The sequence below is a fragment of the Polypterus senegalus genome, chromosome 1 (assembly GCF_016835505.1).
Source record: "Polypterus senegalus isolate Bchr_013 chromosome 1, ASM1683550v1, whole genome shotgun sequence".
NCBI lineage: Eukaryota > Metazoa > Chordata > Cladistia > Polypteriformes > Polypteridae > Polypterus > Polypterus senegalus.
Window position 1 is genome coordinate 59,132,363 of NC_053154.1, and position 20,575 is coordinate 59,152,937.

General features: G+C 39.4%; 1 protein-coding gene across 1 annotated transcript in view; it reads right to left on the reverse strand.

The window, feature by feature from the left end:
* Positions 1-20,575, reverse strand: part of LOC120526394 (doublecortin domain-containing protein 1-like) — a 532,299-nt gene that overhangs the window by 422,178 nt on the left and 89,546 nt on the right. The window lies entirely within an intron of this gene.

The window sequence follows — 20,575 nt, forward strand, 5'->3', positions numbered from 1 at the left end:
TTGTAAATGTGTCGATCAGCACAAGCAGCCTGCTATTCCATCCCCCCACCACCACACAAAGGGCAAAAAGTTCTCCCAGTTCAAGCCTTGTTTATCTGGGAATGAGGTACCTGGAGCTGTAAAGGGTAAATAATATATTGTTATTTGGAACACATGCATTTCATATGTGTCCCGTGTCTACAAAGATCTAAGATGTAAGTGTAGGATGACAGGAAATGCAAGAAATGTTGAACACATACCTAAAAGACAAACATTTTTCATGTTTTAGAACTAACAAATAAATTTTGACATGAAGTGTATAATGTGTGAAGACTGAAGTCCAAATATCAAGTAAGCACTTTCACAAAAGGTACAAGTACAACAAAACAAGTGCACTTTTAAGAAATTGGATTAGTGTACTTTGTTGACACAACTACTTTGGCAGGCAGCTTGCTGCTTGTGCTGATCCACACATTTACAAATCAAAAAATGGAGAGCTGAATGGAGAGGTGTGAAGGGATTTAAGGTGGGCCAGGATTACAAGTTTTTTACAAGTTTTAGACTTCAGGAATTCTAGAGTTAATTAATATGTAGAATTTCAAACTTTTGATTCAATAAATGCTACATATTAACAGTGCAAATGTATAATAAGTAACAAATGCAAGCGTATATTTTAAATTAGTATTACACACTTATCATAAACGTGGTATTTTTGATTGGGATCAAATTACCATCTTGTCAAAAAGTAAGGACATAAGTAATCATTCATGTTCAACAGGTCAAAAATGTAGCATGGGGTAGCCAAACACACTATATAATTTCCTCTTTCCTTATTTATTCAAGGAAAAATATGTCAGCATACAGAAGTAATATGTGAAAAAGTAAGAATACCCCATGATCAAGTATCTTGGCAACCATAAACTATTTTTTGTTTGTTTGTATGTATCGATATCTAACCTGGTAATGGAATACTGGCTCACTCCTTCTTACAATATTGCTTCATTTAATTAATGGAGGAGGGTTTCAAAGAACTTCTGCTGTTCCATTACAGTATCTCAGTAGGTTTGAAGTTTGGATTTTGACTAGGCCTTTCCAAAATCTTCCATCTTTTCATTTTTTGTCATTTAATCTCTTGACTTAATTTCAGCCAAAGGTTTACCTGTTAGTCAAATGGCATTAACATTTTCTTCCAGAATGTTCAAGTATTAAGAGGATGTTACAGTGGGCTCAATGATTGTGGGGCATATTGGTTCTTCTCCCCTTCACCCCTATTCTTTATGGTTGATATGAGGTTCTTGCAGTGACGCACTCTATTTGGTTTTTATTATACATGCTGTTGTGTGTAATATCAACAACACCATTCATTTTTTATGTCATCTGTGTAGAAAATGGGTTCTCATATTCAGTCCTGGGGTACCACTGTGGCCGCAGGTTTTCATTCCAATCAGCTTAACAAATCAGTAGGTTAGTCTTATTAATTACTCTGCATTCAGAATAATGTGCTAGCATCTAGTATGATATTTCCAGAAATGTGCCTTTTTTACCATAGCTTTAAATGTTAACTTTCTTATACCATTTTCTTTTTGATGCATTTTTTCTGTACAGTTTGCTCCCTTAATTGTATTCAAATAGTGACAATTAGTGATGAGCAGTGTAGACACAGGTGTAAATGACACAGCATACTAAAGAGAAGCAGGCACTTCAGTGTCATTCATCGGCATGCTAATTAGTAAGAAAAGGCTTAAAATAATTAGAACATTACAAAAGAGCAATTTCTTAAAAAGTAGCACATGTAAATGCTTGCTAAACTCCACTGGATTATTGTGACAAATTACAATCAGGAGAAGAATTAAGGGTTTTAAAGGAGGCACAGGCACTACGGTCTCAGACTCAAAAAAAACAAGCTGGGGCCAGGAACCAGAAAGCAAACAAAACTAAGTAATTTGGGAGCAAGAAAGAGTAAAACTCTATTAATTCAAGCAGAGGTTTAGCAACCAAATTAACAAAAACAGAACTCTAACAAAAATAAACACAAAGTCACATAGCAAAGTTTGATTCTTTTTAAATTATTTCAAGACTAGGAGAGCAAGCACCCTTCATTATCAACCTAAATTGTCAATTGGGGATGACATCATGAGTCAGACCAATGACTGTAATGTCATAGCAAATGGCCTAATGACTGGTAAAAAACATGGCCAGTGCCACTCACAAAAATATCAAATTCAATTGTATTGTTCAATTAAATTCTATTTATTTTGTATAGTGCTTTCAGTGATAGCAGGACCAGGGTGCTGTGACAAGCCCTTGGTTAAAATGCAAGTATAGATTTTAAAAATGACTAAATACAGAAATAGTACACATAAAGACACATATTTGTTAAAACACACAGAAAGCAAAGTAGAAACTGATTACCATAAATGGAAATAAACTATCTGTCCATTAATTAGTTGTTGAGCTATGATCAGAGGAAAACAAAAATTCCAGTCAGCAGCAGACAAGGAAAAAAATAAACCTCTGGGGGGGGGGTCCATGGTTAGTTGTGAGAGAGAAAGTCAAAGACAAAGTCAGATCGTCACAGTCCTGGGAAACTCGGCGAACTGACCGCCTTTAGGCATTTGACAGATTAGTCTCTGCTGGGGCATTCAATCTAATGAAAGTACCTTGCCATCCAATGATACTATGGCTCCCAGAATCTCAGATGATGTTTTCATAGTCAGGAGAACAGCTTGGTAGAAAAGCAGTGGCAGCAAGTGTGACCTCAAAAAATATCAATGATGACTGTAACCAAGACTATCAAAACATCAGCTAATTTGAAAACATTACAAATTATGTACAAATAAAAAATGATATGGTTTTAGTTTAGATATTAAACCCTTCATAAGTGATATGAAAACAATAACGGAGTATCTATTTCTTTTACGTCTTCTGTATATTGGCTTGTTTTTCTAATAAAAAAATGTAATTAAATCTGTAATGTGTTTCTTGCCACCCAAGGTTAGGATTTATCTACGTATATCTAGGACTTGGTGAGGAATAAATGATTGCTAGGTATGTCTTGTGAGGTTTCTCTGTTGCTGCTGTTAGTGAGGACCATCTCTAGCTTAGCAGAACAGAGGTTTATGATAAAGATTTTTGCAAGTCACTTTGTAAGGCACTGTTAAGTTTTTATCAAGTGAGGTTAAAGTCAGGGCTTCCTGTGTTGTTTGGTTTTCTTTATCATTACAAATGAAGTAACACACAGCAACAAAATTTACATTTTTCTTGCCAGCTGAATGCTGATGCCTCTCATGTAAAGTGATAATGGGAGTTCACATGACTGTAATTGATTGTACCTAACATAAATAATATATTTGACATAAATAAAACAACTGATAGTTACATCTTTCTTATATAAAAGAAATACATTTTAGCCAAAGGATAAAATAATGCCTGCAAACATTTTCTTATTAGTGAAAAAGAGATGCCAGCTGCAAATTGTATGGCTTATATAAAATAAGACAGAAGAAAAAACAAATTACTAAAGACAATGTTTCAGGGTTTTTTGTTATTTATGAGTAAGACTAATCCAAACCTCTTTATAAACTGTGTAACAAAAGGCGCTATATAGGCGCCTGACCCAACACAGATGAACACGGAGGCGCAAATAAAAAAAAAGGACTTTTATTTTTCTTCAGCTGGAGGGCACGTCTTCCCCATGTCCCCCAGCCACAACACAGTCTCAAAACAGCAACACACCACACAATTACTTCTCCTGCACCACCATTCATCCCAGGCAACCTCGTCCTCCTCCTCCTCCCGACTCTGGCCGCTGAGAGGTGGTTGCTGGCCCCTTTTATTGGGCACCCAGAAGTGCTCCAGGTGCTTGATTGCCGACATCCGGCTGCACTTCCGAGTGTGGCGAAACTAGTGCCCAGAAGAGTCCAGCAGCTCCTGCTTCAGGACCCCCTGGCAGCGACTGCGGAACCCAACAGGGTGCACAAAACTCCAACTCCCATGAAGCCCTGGGGGAGTCCAAGGCACTGCTGCAACCCAGGGAGGTTGACATTTAGCGTTCAGGGGGAGATGTTGTGTTACCCATGCATGCTCCCCGGTACATATGCTGCAGGGGTGACCCAGCCATCCGTCACAACAGTTAAAATGAAAAGAACATTTTAAGTATACTGTAGCATTCAACATAGTGGAAGATACTGTCAATCCAATATACAAATAATAAATATAATAATACTAGCTGTGTAAGAACGTGCTGTAAAAAGTCCGGGATCCTAAAAGGTATTGAAATCGTCAGAAAACAAACTGAAATGTAAAGATGTCAGGCAATTGAAAGAAACTACTCTGGGCATCTCTCTCCTTGGTTTCATTTTGCTGACATGCTCGCCTCACTTGTGTATTAGCAGCGGGAGGAGAAGTAAAAAGAATATTGTTTTGCCAATGTGTTCGTCTTGTTTGCATAAGAGTTTCTTTCTTTTCTTGGTGGTTTTACTTCGGCAACAGAGTCACTTTCTTCTTCCGACATGTTAACTTGGGGCCGTCTTGCAGGATCTCTGAGCTTCATGCTGTAGTAACCTCGCACTTCTGGGCTGGACAGACAGACACACACATTTCCACATGTAGACGTTTAACTTTCTGTATCCTCGGAGGTGGAGCCCTTACCCCGACTCCACCTCTCACTTCTGGGCCGGACAAACGCACACACTCCCACGCATAGATGTTTATATATAAGATGTATCTTTACTGACTCACAGGACTACAGGGGTCTCATGTATAAATGGTATGTACGCACAAAAATGTTGAGTACTCCCACTCGCCACGCACATTTTCACGCTAGCTAAAACCCTGGTGTACGCATTTATCCGTTCGGTTTTGCAAACTGGCAGCACCCAGTGTCAAAGCAGTGCTTTTGTTCCAGTGTGGTTTCCCTTTCTTCTTTAGATCCACATCCCTGACACAGCTTTATCATATACACTGAAATTAACCGAATATTGTTTATTAGTTTAAGGCATCTGATTGTAATTAACCTGCAACAATATAATGGTCCACGGAATGGCCAAACTATTCCAAATACCATTGCTGCTTTAGCATTGTTACTTTCACTGCACCTTCTTTTTCTTCTTTCAGCTACTCCCATTAGGGTTTGCCACAGCTGGTCATCTTTTTCCATATTACTCTCACTGCACCACTCAGAGTATTTATAGAACTGTATCTGAGACGTGGAATCACAGCTGTACAGCAGCTGATCGGAAAGAGAATTATCAGTGTACAGCATCAAGCACATGCTGCCTCAGCCATGCTGCCTATTTGAACTGCTCTCACACGGCAAACGCTTCAGAGCCTATCCTGTAGGGACATTGCGGGTCAGAAACAGTTTCATCCCAAGAACTATAAACACAATCAATCAGTCCATCAAGTGCTCCTTGTAGAACTGTTTGTACTTATTAGTACAATTACCTCACTGTAAACTTGCAATACAGTTATAATATCGCACAACTTGAGCCATTATAAAGCGCGTATTTACATATGACGATATCATTTTTAAGTTGAAATGCAGCAAAATATGTTTATTACATTATACAGATAAAATGTTAACATCATTTAAATAATCTATATTGTACAGTTAGTTCACGGATTGTTCCTGCCTCGCGCTGTATTCTTGCTGGGGCTGGCGCGACACTGGAAGGATAGATGGATGGAATAATTAAACATGTATTATGAAGATATTTCAGTGTTCCTTAAAAGTTTTGAAGAATCTGCGTTCTCAGCTTACAGACGGCTTAACATCTATTACAGAGCTGACTGTGTGGAGATTGGATATTTGGAGAAAGAAAAAGAAAAGGAAGAACAGGAATTGGGGGTTAGTACGTTTGGAAGAGACAGTACTGCTACAATAAATTATTTCATCGAAGGTTACGCACGGCACAGCAAGCATCTTGCAGGAGGCAGGAACAATCTTTGGCCAGCTCATCACTATCACTGCACCACCATGTTCCCATGTTTAATAACATGCTTTAACTCCTATCATCATGAAAATTATATCATTAAATTAATACATTTCAGTATTTTGATTATTCACAGAGCTGTAATATCACAAATTTAATGGATTCTGTGTCCAGTCAGTGGAGAAGAAAACCCGTTTAAGAAGCATGTAGTGTTTCACACACATAGAAGAACAAATACAAAACAAAGCATTTAATGTGCTACTTTATTTACAATGGTATTTGAGAAACTAGTAAATTAAATGATTTAAAGATGAAGTTTATTATGTTCTACTTTAATGACAAAATAAACTACATGATTAAAGTGGAAATTCCGAGAATAAAGTTGACATTTCAAGCTTTTTTTCTCACTGTGTCCCTATTTTTTTTATTTTCTCTGTACCCTAATAAGCTTTCATATGACACTCAGAGGGTGGGCTACTGCTCGCCTTTTCACTGCAACTTCTTTTTTTTACATCTGAGAACTTCTTTTTTATTTCAGGCACTGTGCGACTTTGTGAACTTTAGCTTTCAAGTTTCTCCGACATTATATGTCACTCGATCAACTTCCTTTTGTTGTTTATACCACTGTTTAAACCAACAAATAGTACGTTTTTCCTTGCCTCCACTTGGTTTTCGCTGCTTTTGCCATTGCCTTTTCACAGAACACTGAGCTTAAGGGCTATTTATATTGATTTACATATTTAAAGAGGCGTAATTCTGGGAGGAGTTTGGGAATGGCAGCAGACGCATGCACTTGCGTTACTTTTCATGCTGCAGATTTATGGAGCGGAAGAATGTGGAAGTTCACGAACACACAGATTTATGCATCTGGATTTTTTTGTGTATACACACATTTATGCTTTTGTCCTTACGCCATGTTTTAGTGTGAATTCTATGCATGGTGCTATGCATGAGGCCCCAGGAGATGAGGGAAGCCAACAAACACACCTAGGTTAAAACTGAAAGTCAGAAAGATCTTCCTATTAAGCCAAAAAATAATTAAAAATAAAAGATGTGAAAAACAAATGATGAACTAGGAAGTTAAAATAACAGTCTTAGAAAAGTGAACACTGAAGAATTTTAATACGTAAACTCAAGATATCCTGGAAATGCTTGGGATGACTGTTAAACCAACTCTCTCATGATGTCAGATGTATAAAGCACTCTGGTAAATTCTAGGTAACATTGCCATGGAAACAATATATGCAAAAAGTTAAAAATGGCAGCACCCAAAAGAAAACCAAAATGACTCTGTAGTAAAAATGCTAATAAATTACTTACTCAGAAACACCTTAAATAAAACAAGGGGCCTCAAATTCAAAATCTCTGTGGTCCACAATTCTAGAAAGGACATATAGAAAGTCAGACAATTTAAAAAATATATATAATTTTAACTATTGTTTGGTTTTGACTTTAATGTTTTTTTCTGATTCAGTCTTTTCGTACAACCATGAAATCCTTTTGTTTTCCCCTTAATAAAAGTCATTTGACCTTTGACACTTATTAATTGTAAATTGGTCAACCTGACACACAACATCTACAATATGATGCATTGACCACCAAAATCAGTCAGGCAAAGAATTTTAGCATAAGCAGTATTGTTGGGAAAAATTATAGAAAATGTTAAAAAAGTAATCTGGGGAAATAGTTTTTAGCTTGATACCATTTGGAGCTTACAACAAAGTATTAGGATGATATGGTAAATGAAGTAAAAATTCTGAAATAGGAGAAAATTAAATTGGTGGTCTAAATTAAGACTGTTACCAAGTCAGCACATATATAACATGATGAGCCTGCATGTGTCATAAGATAGATTCTAAAGTATAAGGGGAAAATGGAGGAAGCAAAGTAAATAATATTTTAAAAGAATTATAGTTACACTAGAAGAAAAATGACATATTTTGAAAGACAAGAGCCAGAAATGCTTAAGTCAAAAATTACACTGTAAAAATGTTTTAGTAAAATTTATAATTTTAGTATTCTTTTTGATTGAAACAAAAACATAAAATCTGCAACAAGTCAAAAGTAATTTTCTTTCAATGAGAAATGCACCATCCTAGTGTTCTTAACTATTAAAAGTTATTTCAAAAAAGCAACAATTTCTACCCAAAGTAAAACTGCTGCATTTCAGTAATCAAAACTATTTACTTTTCAAAAAGCATGTTAAATCTGTGACTTGTGTAGCCATGTTATCTATTACTAGTATGATTCATGAACAGTCAGCACAGGCGTAGACAGAAGAAATCCTGTTTGATTATCCAATAGTAGAGAAATGACTGACATGCAAGTACTATTGGTAATTTAATGTCAATATACAGGGCTGTTTATTTGAACTTCCACCTGCCCTACTCCTAACAAAGTTCCCACTTTAGTGGCCTCAGGATACACCAGCCTTGCCATCATTCTTATTGCTATGGCCATAAGAATACCAGCCCTTGCTGTATGGGCGACTTATTCTGTGTTGTTTCTATTGTGAACTTGGCCCAGACATAGACAGGCGGACATGTTGTCTTAAAATCACCACACGTTTATTTACAGTCTTTACAATAATAATAATGGTCACAAAGACCCCAGTCCATTGGTCACACAGACCTTAATCACGTGCACAAACCCCAAATAGTCACAATCCTGGCCACAATGCCTGGTCTTCGGACCGCCTCCACAGCTCCTCTTGCCTCGTCCTCCTTCCACCCGACTCTAGCCTCGAATGAATGGAGACGGCCCCTTTTATAGAGGACCCGGATGAGCCCCAGGTGTTCCCAGCATTCCTCCTCTAGCCACGCCCCAGCGTGGCGGAAGTGCCGGCTGTGCTCCCGGCTGCTCTCCGGGCGCCGTCATAAATCTTCTTGCTGGGGCAACAAGTCTCCAAGACATCGGGGCACCTCCTGGCGGTGACCACGGGCCCCTACAGGGAAAGGCTTCCATGCCCTTGACCCGTGGCCCCCAAAGCAACCCGGAAGGCAAACCCCACGTGATCCAGGCAGGGCTCTGACCCTCTTCTGGTCCCTCCTGGCGTCCTGGCCGGGTCATGGCCCCAGGCATCCCTGACACTATTCAACATTCATGCGACTTATTTGGATGCTCATGAAACTCAATGTCTTGCATTCCTCTGTACAGTCGTGAATAAAGCTTCTTCCTCAAACTTTGTTTGTCTAGTTGTGACTGGTCTATAACTTCCTTTTAAGCCAATATTCCATCATTCAGCCAAGCAACCCCCTCAATAATCCCCAGTCAGTCTGTGGATGGCACCTCTGAGGTTTACATTCAGGTCCAGGTGATAATTCCATTTGTAGATGTGATTTGGGTAGTTGTCAATAAGGTCTGGGTACTGCATTAATCTGGTAAAGTGTCCTTAGTGACTATGATATTGTACTTGCTCTTGTAATTCCTGTGGCACTGCTATCTGTCAGTGCACTGTATTAATGGTCAGGACACACCATTTTTGCTGTAACAGCCCCTATAATGGCTTAGTTGTCCTACTAGGACCAAATCCCTTTGATTGGATTGCTTCTGGGTTCCACCATCTCCCAGGTGAGCTGGGACTGGAATACAAACCAATATCTCACCTTGCACAGCTCAGTTTCCTTTGTTACTATGACATTCCACATCTCCTGCAGGTACATAAAGGGTTCAGCAATGATCATTCTGCTGCATGACCTGCTTCTACTCATCCTGCTATTCATGAACACAAAAGGCACCATGTGAGTATGTGTTGTGATGATGGGCCATGTGTTTCATAGTGACCTGGAGGGTCTAGAGCCATTCCACCAGGTGGGCCAGTTTAGATCAGCAGGCAACCCGTTAACCTTGTAAATCAACTAATCAACATGTGAAATTGCCACAAGGCAGCCTTCATCTGCTGGAAAGCCTCTTTCTTCTTAGCAGCCCACTGAAATGTTAGGACTTTTTGCAGCAGTCAATGGAGGGGGGCCAGCACATTTACAAAGCCTCAGACAAACCTTGAATAGCAGAAGACCAAATCATGAAATTCTCTGATGTGCCTTTGCATTTGTGAGTGCAATCTATAATTATCACCACCTTGTCCATTCATTCAGTGTTTCCAGAACAATATTTCCCTGCATAGATGGTAGCATTTTCCTGGATGTAACCTTAGATTCAGTGCCATTAGTCTTTCCAGTATGGCTCACTGTGAGCTCAGCCAGCACTGAATTATTGTCAATATACTAGCAAGTTGTCTAAGTAGATCAGAGTCAGTGCAGCGGTCCGTCTAGTATAGAGATAAAATTCATAATATACTCAAAAAGTGAAAAAAAGCAATACATAACTTGAAGAGCAGGACTCATTAATGACACAGCACACCCCTTCAGAGAATACCGACTTTTCAACTGACATAAGTTGCTGTTTCCACCTGCCAGTATCAACATTGTCACTGCCTGTGTGGATTGTGAACTTAGTCTCTTCTGGTACATAAACATGTTTGCATTCGGTTAATCAATGATTTCATATTAGTTTGATATGAATGAGTTAGTGTGAATGTATCCTACATTACGCTCAAGTAGTGTCCATGGTTACTATTGTCTTGTCCCAATGCTGCTAGAAAAATATTCAATTTCCTGCAACACTTTTAAGGGCAGCGCAAATATAATAAATGAATGCTTGGACTGATAAATGATTAGGGTAAAATTTTAAATGACACTAAAACACGTGAAATTCACATGTGTGGTCTCTGTGCGCTAAAAATGACATTAAAGCACCACACAAAATCAAAATCAACGAGATGTGGAAGTAAAGTTCAGTGGGTCATAAAAACTGCTGAGGAAGGTTACTTGCAGTGCTCCACCAAGTACATAGGACTCAGGTTGAAAATAGCTAAAGATGTATTTCATACAAATAATAGAAAATATTGCTTCATTCAGAGAAATGTAAATACATGGAACAAATTACTTGGTAATAAAGTTAGAGCAAATTGGGATCTTCACAGCTCAACTTGACCTTTACTGTTAAACATTAGGGTTTTGAAATTTGACCAGCTATGTGTGCACTACATGGCCGGTTATTACCACCATTATTTATTATGATATCAAAATAAGTCAAAAACTGAAAGGATGTGAACCAATTAATGATCAGGGGAAAAAAAAAGTATTTGCTTAGTCAATCCAAAAAATAAGCAACCAGAAAGTAGGTTTGGGTATGGCTGAGAAATCAAGGAAGATGTTTAAGAGCAGACTGAAAAACTGAACCTGAACGACTACTCAAAAGGCAGCAGTTTCTCATTAACCTTTTTTGTCAAATTTTGATAGTGAAAGAAGAAGAATAAAAAGAAAAAAAGTAAAACTAGAATTTTTATAACATTTCTAGTCTCAATGCAGCTCAGTACCATAATGACAGAACTGTAAGTCAAATGAATAAAATCAGTGGTGAAATGGCACCTCTGAAAAACTTTCGCCAATAAGTGAGGGAGCATAGATTATATTACGTAGGTATGAAAGCAAAACAGGGCATATAACAAAGTTCAGGGCACTGTCTGTGCCAAAGCCAACAAGACATATACGCATAAAAACACAGAAACCTAAAATGAAGCTGACCGACCAGCCTAGTTTGCTCAGCCTGACCCTGGAGGACTAGAAATGGGCACCTATCTATTCTAATCTAAAAGTAAAAAAATAAAAAACGAAAGAGAACACTAAAGTAAATACACAAACAGAATATTAAGGTTATATTAAGGAAGAACATCCACACTCCAAGCCATAATGTAAAGCACACCACTCATGATGAAATGTAGGGACACAGAATATTCCAGAAAGTCATGATCATCTCCAGTTTGCATATATTCCCAATCTGTCCACGGATGATGCCATATCCATACCCATTCCATCCTGGCACATCTGAATAATGCAAACTGTTATACCAGAGTCCTATTTATAGGCAATGGCTTAGTGTTTAACACTGTGGCACCAGCAATGCTTACAACCAAACTATCAGTTTAGATAAGTGGTTCTTAAACTGTTTTTTTTCTCATGACCCAATTTTGCCTTTTTTGTGTCTTCCCAACCCACAATCACCACGGAGCATCATCCAGGAGATCCATCTCTCTTGCCAGTCCTTGTCCGAGGGTTGGGGGGCTCTTGGACCAATTGAAGGGGTATGTTTGTGATGAGTTCTCCTTGCCCATGGTGATCCATCGAAAGGCATTCTGCAAACCATTCATGGCCCTTTCCCATTCTGTACTATTGTGGTTCACAGCTCATAGTTTAAAAAAACTTGATTTAGACAGACATACAGACAGATAGAAAGCACTTTATTTGTCACTAGGATGAAATTTAGCTTATTACAGAAGCTTGATAAATAAACATTATAATAAGCAACAACAACTGCCCTCCAGTAGACACCAGAAGCACTTCTGATTTGGCCAAAGATAAAAGGAACAGTCAAAGTGACACAAGGCATTTTGCAGGTGTATTGCTGTTAGTATAAATGAGCTGCAGTACTGTTTTTTCAAATTTCTACTGAATAATCCATTATCTGAAAGTACTTAATGATAGCGTGTCAGAGACAGAATATACAATGTTGTTTATAATAGCCATCAGCTTTATTTTCATTCTGTCTTTCATTACTATCTTCAGCACTTCGAGAGTGTGTCCCATAATTGAGTCTGCTTTTCTAATTAGCTTGTTGATTTAGTGGGCCTCAATTGAAGTGATGTTACTGGCCCAGCACATTACAGCATTGAAAATCACTCTGGCCTTTACAGAGGTGTAGAACATGTAAAGGAGGTCACTACCCACATTAAAGGAGCATAGTCTCCTAATAAAAAAGAGTCTGCTCCATCCTTTCTTATATAGTACCTCTATGTTACAAGACCAGTCCAGCCTTTAAGACTTAGTGCTTCCCTCTGCAAGTGGATTTTGGACTTCCTTACCGACAGAACTCAGCATGTGCAGATGGGCAGCATCACGTCCTCTATTCTAATCCTTAACACAGGCCATTCACAGGGGTGTGTGCTTCAACTCCATTTTTAAATTTGCTGAAGGAACCATATCTTAGGCGAGATCACCAACAATGATGACACAGCTTACACAGAAAAGTTTACCTGCTCACTCAATGGTGCTAGGATAATAAATTCAGCCTTAATGATCATTGAGCCAATGAGCTGTTCATAGACTTCAAAAAGCAGAATGCAAATTACACTTTCATCTCTATTATAAGAGATACTAATGAAAAGGTGAGCAGGTTTAAATTTCTTTGCATGACCACACTGGATGAACAAAAGTAGATACAACACATATCATTAATAATTCTCAGCAGTTCCTCTACTTTCTTAGATGATGAAGGCTTGTATTTCTCCATCTGTTCTCATGAACTGATGAGCACATTCTCACTTGCTCTATCGCCACCTGGTATGGCACTTGATCAGCTCAAGACTGTATAATCCTACAGAGGGTGGTGAAAGTGGCACCAACTGCCTTCAATTCAAGACATATATATGACTCACTGCATTAAAAAGGAAAACAGTACAATGAAAGAACTCAGACATCCTGAACAGGCTCTTGTCTCACTTCTCCCTTCAGGCAAATAGCACATGCTCATTGGCACTCACTTCAGTTGGGTCCTAGACAGAGTCTATCCACAATTTGTAAGGTTACTGAACAGTTAGTCATAATAACAAATATTGTAATAAATGCTGTAACTAAAAATCATTGTGTATGTATGCACAGTCATGTGTGAAAGTAAATACACCCCATGGAAACTGATGACTTTTTCAATATTTGATCAGGCAAACAGTTGACCTTCATGAAAACATATATACTTGAATAAAAACACAAGGAAAATTAGCTTTTTAAATAATTTATTCAACAAAAATATCAATAGATACTGTATAATGGTCTACTGGGAAAATGAAAGTATACCCTTGGCCTCAGAAACTTGTATTGGCCCCTTTAACAGAAATGGTTTCTTGCAGGTGTTTTGCATAACTGCCCACCATACAAAACAAAAAAAAACTGACCACTTCTCCATGCAAAATTCTTTCATTTTCAAGATATCTGTGGTTTTTCCTGTATGTACCACCTGTTTCAAATCCCCCCACAACATTTCAACGTACAGATAGATAGCCTCACATTCTCCTCAAGCATACTTTAATGTTAAATGTTTAATGATGGAGGATGCCATCATCTATATGCTACACTGATCCCTCTCCCACTTGGACAGAGGCAGTGGTGCTGTAAGAATTATGTTTTTGGACTTCTCTAGCACCTTCAACGCCATCCAACCTCTGCTCCTTAGAGACAAGCTGACTGAGATGGGAGTAGACTCACACCTGGTGGCATGGATCGTGGACTATCTTACAGACAGACCTCAATATGTGCGTCTTGGTAACTGCAAGTCTGACATTGTGTTCAGCAATACAGGGGCGCCGCAGGGGACTGTACTTTCTCCGGTTCTGTTCAATCTATATACATCAGACTTCCAATATGACTCGGAGTCCTGCCACGTGCAAAGGTTCGCTGATGACACTGCTATTGTGGGCTGCAACAGGAGTGGGCAGGAGGAGGAGTACAGGAAGCTAATCAAAGACTTTGTTAACACCAGCAAAACCAAGCAGCTGGTGCTGGATTTTAGGAGGCCCAGGCCCCTCATGGACCCTGTGATCATCAGAGGTGACTGTGTGCAGAGGGTGCAGACCTATAAATATATGGGAATGCAGCTGGATGACAAATTGGACTGGACTGCCAATACTGATGCTCTATGTAAGAAAGGTCAGAGCTGACTATACTTTCTGAGAAGGTTGGCATCCTTCAACATCTGCAATAAGATGCTGCAGATGTTCTACCAGACGGTTGTGGCGAGTGCCCTCTTCTACGCGGTGGTGTGCTGGGGAGGCAGGATAAAGATGAAAGATGCCTCACGTCTGGACAAACTTGTTAAGAAGGCAGGCTCTATTGTAGGAGTAAAGTTGGACAGTTTAACATCTGTGGCAGAGCGACGGGCACTAAGCAAACTCCTGTCAATCATGAAAAATCCACTGCATCCACTGAACAGTGTCATCTCCAGACAGAGGAGTAGCTTCAGTGACAGACTGAGGAGATCGTTCCTCCCCCACACTATGCGACTCTTCAGTTCCACCCGGGGTAGTAAATGCTAACATTACTCAAAGTTATTGTCTGCTTTTTTTTTTTTTTGCTTTTTTTTTTCATTTTTATTACTATTTAATTTAATATTGTTTCTTTGTATCAGTATACTGCTGCTGGTTTATGTGAATTTCCCCTTGGGATTAATAAAGTATCTATCTATCTATCTATCTATCTATCTATCTATCTATCTAATGCAGAATTCATATTTGACTCTACATTTGATTCATCTATCAAGAATGCATTGTTACAGAAGGCCTGGACTTTGCCCAGATGTTCAACGACAAACTGTAATGTTGCTCTAATGTTCTTTCTGGACACCGAAGACTTTTTCCTGTCACACCTCGCATGCAGGTTAAATTTGTGCAATCTGCTCCTCACTGTAGATGTATGCACTTTGACACCAACTTTTTCAAGAGTTACCTGTGGATCATGCAATGAAATTTTAGGGTTCATGGAGATTTTTTTTTAGTGTTGCAGTGAGATATTGGGCTGAATTTGCTGGGCCAGCAAGTTGTGGACAAATTAGCAGTCATTTCAAATCTATGCCAGCTGTAGATGATTTTCCTTACTGTAGAATGATTGAGTTTCAAATAATTTGTAAATCCCTTGCCAGACTCATAGACATCCACAAACTTCTTTCTGAGGGCCTTAAACAGCTCTTGTGATGTCGGCCTGATGAGACCACACACTTCAATAGCAAAGAGACAAAAGATATCTGTGGTTTAATTTAGACAGGTTCCTGTAAACTCCATGAGAAGGTTCTAATCATTGGAACACCTGATTCTAATTTTATGAATTTGAAGTGGTGATAAATATAGGGGTGTACTTACTTTTTCCACATGATAAACGTACACTTTTGTTAATATAGATTATGAGAATGAATACACCATGTGTCCTTTGTTAAAGTTCATCTCCTTTATCAGTAGGCACTGTTGCCTACTAATGCTTGCCTGTACAAATGCTTGCCTGTACAAATATGTTGAAAAAGCCAGCAATTTCCATGGGGCATTTACTTTTTCACATGTACATGACTCTCTCTCTCTCTCTCTCTCTCTCTCTCTCTCTCTCTCTCTCTATATATATATATATATATATATATATATATATATATATATATATATATATATATATATACATATATATATATACATATATATATATATATATAGTATATTATTGTGTATATATATATATATATATATATATATATATATATATATATATATATATATATATATATATATATATATATATATATATATATATTGTCACAGGCGGCTGGGAGTGGAGCCTAACCGGGACACCCGAGCGGATCGGACGAGGGCTGGTGCCTCCTCCCGACCATGAGGGGGCGACCGCCTTGTTTTTGTTAGTGGCCTCGGGTAAGGGGCTTGGAAGCCCAACCCTGTAGGGGCCCGTGGCCACCGCCAGGCGGCGCCCCAGTGCCTGAAGAAACCTGGAGCCCAGCACTTCCGCCACACCAGGAACTGCTGGGGGGAAGAAGACAGGGAACACCCGGAGGGCTTCCGGGTGCACAGCCAGCACTTCCGCCACACTGGGGCGTGTCTGCGGAGGAATGCTGGGAAGCAGCTGGAGCCCATCCGGGGTGTGATAAAAGGGGCCACCTCCCTTCATTCGAGAGCGGAAGTCGGGTGGAAGAGGACGGAGCTGGAGAGAGGACAGGAGGCGGCCCGAAGAAAGGCTTAAAGGACTGTGAGAGGCCCGGACTTTGGGGGATCAGTGCTGGAGGCACTGGGTTTGTGTGCACTTTAAACTTGTAAATAGTTGTAAATAAAATGTGGGTGGTGGAAGAAACAATGTCCGTCTGTCTGTGTCCCGTTCACAATATATATATATATATATATATATATATATATATATATATATATAGTGGAACCTTGGGTCACGAACGTCTCAGACCACGTACAAATCAAGTTACGAGCAAAAAGTTTGCCAGACTTTTGCATCTGTTCACGACCACACACTCGGGTAATGAACAAGCCAGTTTCCCTTCCAGTTCGTTCACGTTGATGATTTCCGCACGTGTTCAGCCTCTCCCTGTGCATTCGCTGTGAACTCTTTGTGGTCTACAGCTCACGTCAAGAGGCCAGTTTTAAATAAATAATCGCCACCCTTGCAACTTAGAGAGGGGGCATGGTGGTTGATTGCTACAGCACGAGGTGGCTAAAGGGAGGAAAAAAAAGAAAGACAGAGGTTGCGGACTGGGGAAGTAAACAGGAAGCAGTGGGGAAAGAACCAGTGTGAGCGAGCAAGAGCATGCTCACAGGCAGGCAGCTGGGCAGTGAGCCCAAGCAGGGGTGTTTTGGCTGACACTCGGTGGGGCAGAAGGAAGCGATTGCTCCAGCTGAGAGATCAAGGAGCTGGAGTGACCAGAAGAAAGACGGCTAGCCGTGTAAGGCACTTAAAGAATGCACTGGGCTTGTTTTTAAAGAGGCTGATTGTATTTACATACAGTGCACCCGGAAAGTATTCACAGCGCATCACTTTTTCCACATTTTGTTATGTTACAGCCTCATTCCAAAATGGATTAAATTCATTTTTTTTCCTCATAATTCAACACACAACACCCTATAATGACAACGTGAAAAAAGTTTACTTAAGATTTTTGCAAATTTATTAAAAATAAAAAAATTGAGAAAGCACATGTAAATAAGTATTCACAGCCTTTGCCATGAAGCTCAAAATTGAGCTCAGGTGCATCTGTTTTCCCTGATCATCTTGAGATGTTTGTGCAGCTTAATTGGAGTTCACCTGTGGTAAATTCAGTTGATTGGACATGATTTGGAAAGGCACACACTTGTCTATATAAGGTCCCACAGTTGACGGTTCATGTCAGAGCACAATCCAAGCATGAAGTCGAAGGAATTGTCTGCAGACCTCCAAAACAGGATTGTCTCGAGGCACAAATCTGGGGAAGGTTACAGAAAAATTTCTGCTGCTTTGAAGGTCCCAATGAGCACAGTGGCCTCCATCATCCGTAAGTGGAAGAAGTTCGAAACCACCAGGACTCATCCTAGAGCTGGCCGGCCATCTAAAATGAGCGATCGGGGGAGAAGGACCTTAGTCAGGAAGGTGACCCAGAGGTCCTTTGTGGAGAGAGGAGAACCTTCCAGAAGGACAACCATCTCTGCAACAATCTACCAATCAGGCCTGTATGGTAGAGTGGCCAGATGGAAGCCACTCCTTAGTAAAAGGCACATGGAAGCCCGCCTGGAGTTTGCCAAAAGGCACCTGAAGGACTCTCAGACAATGAGAAACAAACTTCTCTGGTCTGATGTGACAAAGATTGAACTCTTTGTTGTGAATGCCAGGCGGCACGTTTGGAGGAAACCAGGCACCACTCATCACCAGGCCAATACCATCCCTACAGTGAAGCATGGTGGTGGCAGCATCATGCTGTGGGGATGCTTTTCAGTGGCAGGAACTGGGAGACTAGTCTGGATAAAGGAAAAGATGACTGCAGCAATGTACAGAGACATCCTGGATGAAAACCTGCTCCAGAGCGCTCTTGACCTCAGACTGGAGCAATGGTTCATCTTTCAGCAGGACACAGACCGTAAGCACACAGCCAAGATATCAAAGGAGTGGCTTCAGGACAACTCTGTGAATGTCCTTGAGTGGCCCAGCCAGAGCCCAGACTAGAATCCGATTGAACATCTCTGGAGAGATCTTAAAATGGCTGTGCACCGACGCTTCCCATCTAACCTGATGGAGCTTGAGAGGTGCTGCAAAGAGGAATGGGCAAAACTGGCCAAGGATAGGTGTGCCAAGCTTGTGGCATCTTATTCATAAAGACTTGAGGCTGTAATCGCTGCCAAAGGTGCATCGACAAAGTATTGAGAAAAGGCTGTGAATACTTATGTACATGTGATTTCTCAGTTTTTTTTATTTTTAATAAATTTGCAAAACCTCAAGTAAACTTTTTTCACGTTGTCATTATGGGGTGTTGTGTGTAGAATTCTGAGGAAAAAAATGAATTTAATCCATTTTGGATTAAGGCTGTAACATAACAAAATGTGGAAAAAGTGATGCGCTGTGAATACTTTCCGGATGCACTGTACAATCCTATGGGGCAAATTACTTCGGGTCATGACCAAATCGGGTTACAACCAGAGTTTTGAAACGAATTACAGTCATGACCCGAGGTTCCACTGTATATTTATTTATATTGTGCGTGTCTTTTTGTTGGTATGGTATTATTGCCTATACATCACAATAAACTTGAACTTGAAGTATAAGATGTCAGCAGTTACAATTATCCAAGTAACCTAAATGAGCCAAGAAGTGAAAAGAAATACTCTAGGTAAATCAGTGCAACAACCCACTAAACCCGAAAACTGGAAAAAAAAAGTTATTCATTTTCAACATACCAGGTAGCAGAGGTGAAATCACTGTGCCAGCAACAGTTTTTTAATAATGTTAGATAATACATTTAGTTATTGAATGCAATGTTTACGTATGAAAAAATACCTGTTCCTAGCTGCCTAGCTACATGCATGTTATATTATGCAACAGGCATATTCTCATAAGCTGATTCTTTTCCTACATGAGCGTACTACACGCACATACATACACCTTCACATTTTGTCACTCATCCAATGCCAATGTATCATGTAGCTGTGTACAGTATGTAGACTTTATGAAAAAATGAAAGAAATTATGTAACAGCTGCTTGTGAGTTATGAGAATGTCCCTCTAAAAAGAGTGTAGTGTGGTTTTTTTGTTTATTTGTTCTTAGTGTTAAATATTGAACACTCAAACCAGAAATCCAATCCTGGAGCCAAGTGAGGATTGATCAATGAAATAAAGGGGCAAAAGAACAATTATAGTTAAAAGGGGAATACTTTAAACATTAATGCAAAGTACTTTTTGTTTTCAAAGAAACAGTCTTTTTTCCCCACTACCATTCAGACTGGGATTATTCACAACCCTTGTCCTTAAGTAGCATGGCATTCACAACATCACAAATTGTGTCTGCGCTCTGTCGTCCCTAGGATGAGATAATCACCATAGCAACCAGCATGACACAACACTGGTAACGTCATTTAGGACGCAACAGACCAGATGTGACATATACAAGCAAAAATTCAAACAATGAAGATAAGGAACCACATCCAAAATAGCCCTAAATAATCTTAAATAGCTGACACGCACAAAGCTACAGTATTTTAAATATTAACTGTGAAGACTCTTTTAAACAGTAAATATAAAGAGAAAACAGTAAATCCCTGTCACATCCTACATATTCATTCATTACCTACTGGGATCTTGCCACATTATTTTGTTTTTCTTGTAATATCTTTGCTTTTGCATCAGACATTTACTGCGGTAACATTTTAGATAAATAGCAAAATTACAGACATTATACCACGTAGGCTCTTTAAGAATAATACATTATTAGTAATTTATTTTAAATTATATTGGGGCATGTCAACTTTTCCTTGCTTCATCTAAGATAAATAAAACAGGATTACATTTTCTTCAGGCACATGCATTCTGAATATACAGTCT